Source organism: Scylla paramamosain, chromosome 22 (assembly GCF_035594125.1).
Source record: "Scylla paramamosain isolate STU-SP2022 chromosome 22, ASM3559412v1, whole genome shotgun sequence".
NCBI classification, from domain to species: Eukaryota; Metazoa; Arthropoda; class Malacostraca; order Decapoda; family Portunidae; genus Scylla; species Scylla paramamosain.
The window spans coordinates 5,577,501-5,585,000 of NC_087172.1; positions in this window are offsets into that span (position 1 = coordinate 5,577,501).

Below are 7,500 nucleotides of genomic sequence, written 5' to 3' on the forward strand. Positions count from 1 at the left end.
GTTGGCTGTTCTGTAGCGCAGGTGCTCGCCGTCTAGCGGCAGGAGGGTCGGTTCAGTGGAGACATCGTGGCACACCTCCCTGAGCATGCTGGCGGTCAGATCTCTCACCTCATCGTGCCTGATACATACGAATCCCCCTTTTTGCACGTCATGGTGTGGTTGACGTCATTGGGGGAGCCACACACACAAGTACTGGGGAGTCCTTCCATCGGCCAGCCGTACCTCAGAGCAATGGCGTCGACAAATTCTTGTTTGTTGAGGCTGAAGCCCTTCGCTCTGATGGGCAGTGACGCTAGCCAGTTAGAGGCTCCTGTTTCCTGTGCAGTGAGGATTTTTCTCACTGTGGTTGCAGGCAGGATGTTTATCAGGTCTTCGAGACAGTTTCGTTGATGTTGTTGCCTATCTCTAGATATAATTCGTCCTTGCTCAGCGACTGCACTTTGGGCTATTTCACCATGTGCGTCCTGAGCAATGATCTTCTCTGTGAGGGACCTGGTGAGCTTGAGGGAGTTGAGGTTCTCCACAGTCGCCAACTTCTCAGGGGAGGTGATTCCCATCCCGCCCAGTCTTGGTGGAAGTTCGAGCAGCGCCCTTTCCTCATCTCCGATGGTGTGGGATCTCAGTAACGCTGGGAGGAAGGTGTTCCTTATCGAGACCTCCAGTGGTGCAAGGAGAGGGCTGATGCCTGGGATGGTGCGCATGGCGAATCTCCATCGATGCTGCAAGCCGTGGGTGTAGGCAGAGTAGGCTGCATGAGGCTCAGTCCTGGCCATGTCAGACAGGACTTCCACCTTATGTATCCACTCCTTCACCTTTTCTCCTATGTACTCGTACTCCTTCTTGAACTCCTCTGTTCCGATGACAGCACCCAGATGCCGTTGTCCATCCTTTGTTATTATAACTCCACTGCCACTGAAGCTTTCCACTGCACTGTCATAGTGTTCAGGCTTTACAATAAGGACGGACTTAGCGGCATTGGGTGTGTACCTCTATGATGGGACCATTGTCGTTCACTAAGCCCCACCATTTTTTCAAGTCTGTTATTTTGCCGGCCCCTGACAGGTCATCCGCGTACGCCACTTGCTTCACACTCGTTTTCTCATATGAGATAACTTGTTGCAGCACTGAAAGTCCGAGGGCGTACATCGCCATGGCCACTGGGTCACCTTGTGTTGTCCCTTCCATGGACTTTAACACCTTAACACTATTACCACTATTACTACATATGTACAAATCCGAGGGGTCACTATATGTGTTTTCTACATATTGTGCCAGAGAGGGACATTTTACTCGAATGTTGTGAAGCATTGTTTTTCTGTTAATAGTGTTGAAAGCGTTTTTGGCGTCCACTAATAACACCGCTTCACAATTGTCTTCACTGAACATTTCCCTCATAGCGTGGATGGCGGCTTCCCCTCCTGCCTGCTGTCCTGCACATACTTGCAGGTTCCCCGCTGCCCTCCTTACGTCGTCCTTGACCACCGTCATGACGCATTTACCCACGATGCGTCTTATCACCTCGCCGATGCCAATTGGTCTGCATCCCGGCTTTTTGTCCAGCGGAATTAATCGGCATGCTGTGAGAGCCTCGACGCAGTGACAATTTGTGGTGGCAAGCTTCCTCGCCAGTGCTGCCAGGGCGCCGCATAGGTCGTTAGCGGCGCTGCCACAGAGTGCGCCGCTCAACAGGCGACGCCACCCTCTAGCGTCTAGTCCTGAGGGACCAGCACTGCCGTGTGTCTGGAGAGACTTCTTCCAGATCATCTCTCCAGTTATCACCTCGTAGATGACATCATTGGGCTTATGCGGAAAGGCCCCTGCATCCTGAGGCCCTCCTCGTCACTGGGGGGAGGATGTTTTTCCTTCAGCAGGTGGATGGTTTCCCTGGTGAGGGGCAGCACTCCACCTGACTGCTGTTCATTAAGTGCCCGCAGAGCCCTGGACACCTGTCCTTGCCGCATATTGCCAGCGAAATTACGGGCTTTGTCTTCCTGCCCTTGTTGGTTTCCTGATGGTCTTGGCAGCCTCTTCTGGATGGCTCGGGCTTCCTCCAGGAGCTCATCCAGTTGGTTGTTCTGCCATAGACCCACTCTTCTTGCGACGGCTTTCACGTTTTCCGCCACCTTCGCATTTCTATGTGTCTTTTGAAAGAAGAGTTTTGGCAGTGTGAAGAATAATTTCATCGCATACGGTGCGAGGGGTGACTCTTGTAAGTAATTGTTGAGGAGGATGACCATCTCTTGTACAATTTTGTTGGTGGCTGCACACTTTGGTGGATCGAACAGATGACATGTCGACCACCCAACTAATTCTGTGTAAGTGTTGTTCACCCACATGGTTGTTTCTTCTTCTGTTAGTCCTTTCCAGACTAAGTTTCTCCTCCCGTTTGTATGTCTCGCGGCGTACGCATTGTGTTGCGGTAGCGATGGGGCGTGTTGTGACGGTGTTGATGGCAGGGCAGCCTCCCCTCCCATCTCTGTCTCCATCGTTCGCTCTTGTTCCTCATCCTGCTGGGATTCCTGGCTGTCCCCTGGCTCCTCCTCCTCTCACTGCCCTGGTGGTCACGTCCCAGGGGGTTTTGGCATCCATCTCCCTTTCTACAATTTATACACTTTTTGTTTTGTCTCACACATTGACAATTAACACATCTGTGTTCCTCTTTTGTACACTGACAACATCTTCTTTGTGCAGGTGGGTTAGACATTGTATTAATAACATGACATTATTAGAGAGAGAGAGAGAGAGAGAGAGAGAGAGAGAGAGAGAGAGAGAGAGAGAGAGAGAGAGAGAGAGAGAGAGAAGTGAAGGAGGGAGGGGAGGGGAAGAGGTAGGAGGGAGGAGGGAGAGAGAAGGGAAGTAGGGGGAGAGGGAGGGTAAAGGGAGGGGTAGGAGGGAAGGGGAATAGGGGAAGGGAAAGTGACAACAGAGAGAGAGAGAGAGAGAGAGAGAGAGAGAGAGAGAGAGAGAGAGAGAGAGAGAGAGAGAGAGAGAGAGAGAGAGAGAGAGAGAGAGAAGTGAAGTGGAGGGAAGGAGGAAGGGTAGGGGAAGAGGTAGGAGGGAGGAGGGAGAGAGACGGGAAGCCGGGGGAGGGAGGGGTAGGAGGGAGGGGAAATAGGGGAAGGGAAAGTGACAAAGTGACAACAGAGAGAGAGAGAGAGAAAGAGAGAGAGAGAGAGAGAGAGAGAGAGAGAGTATGAGGGAGGGGGGCGAGAGAGATAGGGAGAGAGAAGGGAAGGAAGGAGGGAGGGATGGTAGAGGGAGAGGTAGGAGGGAGGAGGAGTAGGGAGGGGAGTAGGGGAGGGGGAGGCGACAACAGAGAGAGAGAGAGAGAGAGAGAGAGAGAGAGAGAGAGAGAGAGAGAGAGAGAGAGAGAGAGAGAGAGAGAGAGAGAGAGAAGGGAAGGAGGGAGGGAGGGAGGGTAGAGGGAGGGAGGAATAGGGGAGGGGGAAAGTGATAGCAGAGAGAGAGAGAGAGAGAAAGAGATAGAGAGATGGGGGAAGAGAGAGAGAGAGAGAGAGAGAGAGAGAGAGAGAGAGAGAGAGAGAGAGAGAGAGAGAGAGAGAGAGAGAGAGAGAGAAACATTTATGGTAAATATGGGACTTAGATATGTATTACAGGCACTTTACTCAGTATTCCCTACAATGTTTAGCGGCAGTAGTAGTGGCAACAGCCGTCTTAGGAGTACCGTTACAACAGTTAGAGTGATAGTATATTACTACTGAAAATTTAATGAAGATCTGTAATTTTGGGTACTCGCGTGGTGTGCATGGCTCCAATAAAATTAAACAGAAAGATTTATACCTAGTATTATAACAGAGATATCAGTCTATAATATATAGTAAGATTTATATAGAAATATATGGAGTAGGTGGCACCTGTATCCCCGACGGAGAGTGGATGGGCAGCCGCGCGGGCTGCTCGGAGTTTGCCCTACGCGATTTATCACCTGATAACCCTTCCGACCTAGTTCGAGCCTTTCAACGGTCGCTCCGTGACGCTCACAACAACCACTGATTTCAGAAAATGATAAATCAATATTTTTCACGTGATTTATACGAGTATTGACACTGATATTACACTGGGCCCACCCTCTCCACTTCACTCTTTTTGTCACAAAATTTCACAAAATTTTAACCTTAAAAATACACCTTAATCACGGAGCCACACACCCACACGACTACTACTACTATTACTACTACTACTACTACTACTACTACTACTACTACTACTACTACTACTACTACTACTACTACCACCACCACCACCACCATCTACTGCTGCTGCTACTACTACTACTACTACTACTACTACTACCACCACCACCTACTGCTGCTACTACTACTATTAATACCACCTACTACTACTACCACATACTACTACTACTACTACTACCTACTACTACTACCACTACTACTACCACTACTACCACTACTACTACTTCTCAGCTCTTCCTCTTGTTCTGTTGATATCAAGAACAGCGACAAAACAAACTCTATCGTGCGGGGAAGCGAGAGAGAGAGAGAGAGAGAGAGAGAGAGAGAGAGAGAGTGAGAGAGAGAGAGAGAGAGAAAGTTGTTGATGTCAAAAGACTAAACACAAAATCTTTATGTGGGAACGAAATTTAATCTTACTTCTCTGAAAATTACTCTGGCTTTATTCAAAACGCCCCGCCACTTGACCGTCTGCTCGTGATTGTTCTCCAGCGTAAGATATATAATGCATTTCTATTTCTGGCGAAGATTTTAATTTGCTATTCTCCTTTCAGAAATTTTAGTGCAGTTGGAGTCGCTTCCCCTGATTGGAGCTGTTAACTTTATCACTGCTAATTGTCACTTCCTTCCCTAATCACTGACCAATCTGAGACGCCTTTTCTTGTTCTGCAGGCGCCTCCAAAATATTGTACTGGCTAGAAATTGCAGAGTATTTTATTTATTTATTTTTTTTATCCTTGTTTCTCTTGTAGGTGCATTATAAATACTCCATACATTGCTTTTAGTGCTCAGAATTGGTGAGAGAGTTAAGCACACATGGCGTCATTGCGTGTAGTGGAAAATATATTAAATTCAAATCAACTCATTTCTTTATCTGTGCAAGTGTGTAAGTAATTTAAAGTCACACCGAACTGCAGGAACATAATGGGAATAGTACAAGAGTGAAAGTAAGTTCAATAAAAACTGTAAAAAAAAAAAAAAAGAAAAAAAAGACTTGGTTTGTAGTCGTTAGTAATTGGTCCTCCTTACTCTTGCTTGCTTGGATTGCTTGCTTACTTACTTGTTTACTTACTTGCTTACTCACTCCTACTTACGCTTACCTATTCTTACTTATATTTTCTGCTAGCATCATCATTTGCATGGAGACACATAACGAAAGAAACAGGAATTATTTGTCTTTTTATATACCACAAAGCTATTTAAGAGACTGTACCACAAAAAAAAAGTCTTAAAAAGTTGAGTGGTTATAGGAAAAAAATTGTAGAGTAGTGAATGAGTTAACGAGGAGTGGTGCAGGATGAAGCTTTTTCCTTTAGCCCCCTCCAGACTGACAAGGAAAGGCTCAAAACACCACACACACACACACACACACACACACACACACACACACACACACCAGCTAATTCACTACCACAACTTCCAAACTCCCTCTCATCACCTGTCAGTAAGTAAGTCTTGATAAAGTAAACAAGATACGATTGGCTTGGATGCGTGACCAGATGGTGAAAGAGTTAAAATTCCTGCGAAAGTCAAGTTATTTCTCTCGCATCTCACGGAGGAAGCCGAGAGCGAGGAGGAGGAAGAGGAGGAGGAAGAGGAGGAAGAGGAGGAGGAATGGCGAGACTCACTGATGTAGACAATTACACTTAGACTCCATCGGGTATTTCTCTCTTAACGACGTCATTAGGGAAGCGGAACAAGCTTGAAGTGCAGCAAAGGACCTTAAAGCCGTTCAGAAATAAGCACCTCTCCTCCTCCTCCTCCTCCTCCTCCTCCTGATGGATGGAATGGTAAGGTTCCTCCAGAGCGCTCCACATGTTCTCACGTCACCCCTTTGCTCCGGAATCACAATGCCTTCAAGGTCTCCACTCCACGGGCCTTCTTCTCTCTTGTTCCTGTTCCTGCAACGCCTCCCTTTCCTCCTCGTCGTTGTCATCGTCGTCGTCATCTTATTTTTTTCTTTTTTTTTTGTCATCATCTTTATCTTCGTCTTCTTTTTCGTCTTCATCTTCTTCGTCTTTTTCCTCATTTCTTTTCTCTTTTTTCTTTTTCTTTTCTTTTTTTCTTCATCTTCTCTTTTTTCTTTTTCTCCTCCTCCTCTCCTCCTCCTCCTCCTCCTCCTTCTCCTACGGTTTACTTTTAAAGAAAACATTTACACACCCAGTTAGTTCCTTTCCCCCACTTTACAATAAAATGGATCGCGGTGGTGAGGAAACACAGAATGGAGCTTCGGATCTTTATTCGCCTTACGTTTTTGGGGAACGGTCATCTTCAGAGAGAGAGAGAGAGAGAGAGAGAGAGAGAGAGAGAGAGAGAGAGATGTAAAGAAAAATAGAGAGAAATAGAGAGAGAAACAAAGAGCGAAACAAAAAGAGAAGCAAAGGGAGAAACAAAGAGAGAGAAACGGAGAGAGAATCAGGATAGAGAAAGAGGGATGAATAAAGATAGGAATATAGAGAGAAATAAAGAGAAATAAAGAGGGATAAGAAAAAGAAATAGGGAGAAAACTGAACAAAATATAGGTACAGAGAAAAAAATAGAAAGATAAATGGAGAGGGAAATAGAAATCGAAAAAAGAGATAAACAAAGACAGGAATAAAGAGAAAAATGAGACAAATAAAGGGAAAAATAAAGAGAAATAAAGAGAGACAGAGAAAGTGAGAAATAAAGAGAGAAATAGAGAGAATTAGAAAGAATTAGAGAGAGACAAAACGAAAAAAAAGAGAGGAAAACAAAGAGAGAGAGAGAGAGAGAGAGAGAGAGAGAGAGAGAGAGAGAGAGAGAGAGAGAGAGAGACACACACACACACACACACACACACACACACACACACACACACACACACACACACACACACACACACACACACTATAACCAACACATTTTAATACACTTACATCGATGCCTTCCACCATTCATTTATTCATTATTATTCGTGTATTTTATGAGTATTTATTTTTCCTATTTGTTTCGCTGCGTCTACAAACTACACGCAGTCAAAAATAAAAGCAGGAACTGTTGAAAATTCGTACCTGTGATGGTGGCGTAAATAAACCGCAGTGATTAATTAAGCAACAGGTAAAGGTGATTGAAATAAATGAGAAGAAATGCCCAGGGAAATAATTAAGTGTGGAGTTAGTGGCCATGAGAGAGAGAGAGAGAGAGAGAGAGAGAGAGAGAGAGAGAGAGAGAGAGAGAGAGAGAGAGAGAGAGAGGTACATTTTTCCACTCCACTTCTCTCTCTTACTCTTTTCCTCCCTATTGCACTTCCCTTATCCTCCTCTCCAGT